Source organism: Myotis lucifugus, unplaced genomic scaffold, assembly GCF_000147115.1.
Source record: "Myotis lucifugus unplaced genomic scaffold, Myoluc2.0 scaffold_4602, whole genome shotgun sequence".
NCBI classification, from domain to species: Eukaryota; Metazoa; Chordata; class Mammalia; order Chiroptera; family Vespertilionidae; genus Myotis; species Myotis lucifugus.
In genome coordinates, this window is record NW_005875650.1 from 6051 (window position 1) to 9384 (window position 3334).

The 3334-nt window shown below is 37.8% G+C and overlaps 1 pseudogene; it reads right to left on the reverse strand.

Moving 5' to 3' along the window:
• Positions 1-258: 258 nt before the first annotated feature.
• LOC102431467 lies at positions 259-2003 on the reverse strand (annotated as a pseudogene).
• Between the last annotated feature and the right edge of the window lie 1331 nt (positions 2004-3334).

Here is a 3334-nt window from a genome sequence, read left to right on the forward strand (position 1 = left end):
CTCTGTGGCTATTGGGTAATGATATGGCCCATATGGGGCTTAGGAGGAGCCATCTCATTACGTTATACCTATAGTCATGTTTGCACCTGACCTTCTATAGTTCTCAACGTACAGGTACTTATTTCCCTGGGTTTTGCCTTCTTCCTTCTAAGAAACTTAACTTTCTTGGAAACTTCTCTGGAAAAGATGCAATCCTGTGTAGAGTTTCTGGACCAGCTGCACACAACTGCCCATGCAGTGTCATGGGTTTTCAGGTAACTACCTTGGGTGTTTTTGATCAGGATTCTGGATTTCTGGGGGCTGACAGGACAGAGCCTAAAGCAACTCACTGACAGATGGTGAATGCATGGGTCTTTGGAGCACATCACTCAGTGTCTCGGTCACATTTTTGGCTGTTGTTCTCCCAAACCTTTGTGGCAGATTAGGAACACGTCTGAGATGCTTTCCTTTATGTTCTTTCAAATCTCAGAGGCAGGGTGGCCATTGCCCCAGTGCTTGCTTCTTCCATGGGCCTCCCAGGTCGCACGGGCAAGTTTTTGTTGACTGCACGTGTGCTCATCTTCATATGTGTTTTGGACCCCAAACTTTTAATTCTTCAAAACGGAAACTTCTTTTCCCCCCCTTTAAGTGTTCCTCTATGATATCATTAGAAATGAGAATTAAAATTATTTATTATTGTTATAAGCAATAGAGTTGAACCCCAAATGAACTTAAATCCAGATTTTAATCTGTAGCATTGTTAAAGCTATAACCAAAGTGTGTGTTTTCATGCACACAATAATTGAATAAATAATTTGCATTAAGTTTCTGAAAGCAATCTGGTTTCTCTGTCCCTGGACTATTGTAAGACAACTATAAAATATTAATATATAGAGTGAATACAGCAATGTGTTCAAGCAGCAGGAACAAAATGAGGCATTGAAATGAGACACATGTTTATTTTACTTCAGTTATTCTTTTTCGGCTTTGGATTCATGTTGTTTATGGAGTATTTCATATATTTCTATATTTTGATTTTATAGAAACCTCCCATTGCCTCTCCGTGTCTCTTGTTTCCCCTTTGTGAAGGCCACAGTGGTGGACACATGGCCACAGCGACGCGAGCCTGGTTTTGAGGTGCAGGTGGGGGAGGCTCCTCTGCATTTCTTTCCACCAGTTCATATTCAGAGTTCCAGTCCAAAAGCATTTCTCAAGAAACGGATGGTATTTTTATTAGTATATAAATTATATTTTTAGTAAAGCACCAGTTAGTTTGTGGGTTATTGCCCCAGTAAGATGCCAACTTTAAAGAAACCATTTAAAATACAGCAACTGTATAATTAGATTTATTTAATCATGAAAGTTTGTCCATATAAAGATTTTTAAACGATTGTTTTCTGATTGTAGCAAGAAATATATACTCATTCCAGCAAATTTGGAAAATATCTAAGAGCACAAGGAAGAAAATAAAAATAACTTGCAAATCCACCACGTAGGGATACATATTTTAGTTAGATTTACCACAAACTTTTATTTGTTTGCTAAGTAGAAAATAGCAATGTCATATTGTTTTGTTTGTGGTTGCAGACAGTTCAAATGTCCAGCTGAAATGTATCCAGATCTTATTTTTGCAACTGTTTATTACAACTGTGTACTTCTGAGTCCACTGAAAATTATTAATGCACCCTGTGCTTGCTAAGTTGATACTGTACTTACACGGTAATTGAAGAAGCCAGGCTGTTTGCTGTTGCGTTAAACAACCCGAGTTGTAAGGAATCTGCTGTCATGGGAATGCAAGCAAAGCACAAATGAACTCTTCCTTAGTCTCACAGAACCATCAAATATATAGTTAGTGCTAGTCATGATAGACAGAGTTAAAGAGCTTACTTCAGAACATTCGTCATCATTTTCTTTGCTGTGAAGATTGCACATCATTAATTCATCTGCATGAAGATGGTTGATGTTAACAAGCTTGAAGTGGCTAAAGTCAATAAAATGAATCGTTTTGATGAAATAACTTCCATTTTGTCCTAAATCTAGAATTAAGTTTATAGGTGCAGCAAGATGTCTGATGTCTACAAGAAGGGAAACTGTGGTCTTTTTATACTGTCTAAAAACAGAGGCAAGTTTGCTTTACCATGGAAATCAATCCCACATGTTTTAAGTACTAACATTAATTAGAGTGTTTAACTAAAATATGTATGTAAGGAATGTGGGTAACTATTCTGGAAGACAGCAATGTTTCTGCTTGCAGATTCATTAACTTTGAAAATAATTTTCCTCATTAAAAAGGAGCTTCTAATGAGGTAAGTTTGGGGCCATACTAATTAAGATCCTGAACAAACAGAATGCTTTATTTCTCTGAGCTCAAACAAAAAAATATATTGGTGTTTGCGTCAATTCCTGAGAGAAGGAAAAAATAATATTCAATACATGCTAGCCACGTTAAATTTTTTTTTTATCCACACAAAAGAATTAGGCATACTATTTTCAAAATGTCAAGCAAAATTAAGAAAGTGAAAATAGGGGCTGGGTGAAAAGGGGGAAGGGATAAAAAAAGAATGTGAAAGTAATTCTAAGTCTCATAATACCCAAATAAAATGCCATTAATTAACTTTTTGCAAAATGCTGTTTGGTTATTAAAAAGCTTCGGAGTAAATGTCAGCTGTAGCGTGAAGGGTGTGCATAAGACCATGTGATAGGCATTTTGACAAACTGGCTGTCTCTGGAGAAGCTGGAGGCAGTTCAAGGCCTTTTGTATTTGCCCTGTGGGCCTTATTTGGCAAAACTGTATAAATCATCGGGACTTTATTTTTATGAGATGCTGCATCCTACCTTCTTCCTCAAAGCCCTTAAGGACCCCAGCAGAGGTTTGGTAAGTCACACACATGCTGATTTTGTGGTTCCCCTGGCCCATATTATTTAAGTAATCTCACATTGCCACAGGCACACAGACATCATGGCAAAAGAAAAGAATTTGCAGAACTAAATGCTTATGTACTGAAATGCCAAAGAGAGTCTCTTTTGGAGCAGATGCCTGGTATTCTTAAAAGACCCACCTATCACTAGACTGCCAAGGTCAGTGGTCGGCAAACTCATTAGTCAACAGAGCCAAATATCAACAGTACAACGATTGAAATTTCTTTTGAGAGCCAAATTTTTTAAACTTAAACTATATAGGTAGGTACATTGTTATTAACTTAATTAGGGTAGTCCTAAGGCTTAGGAAGAGCCACACTCATGGGGCCAAAGAGCCGTATGTGGCTCGCGAGCCGCAGTTTGCTGACCACGGGCCTAGGTTCTAGGGAAATCATTATTTGTTCCTACCTGTCCATTGAACTCTTTCAGGAGAAAA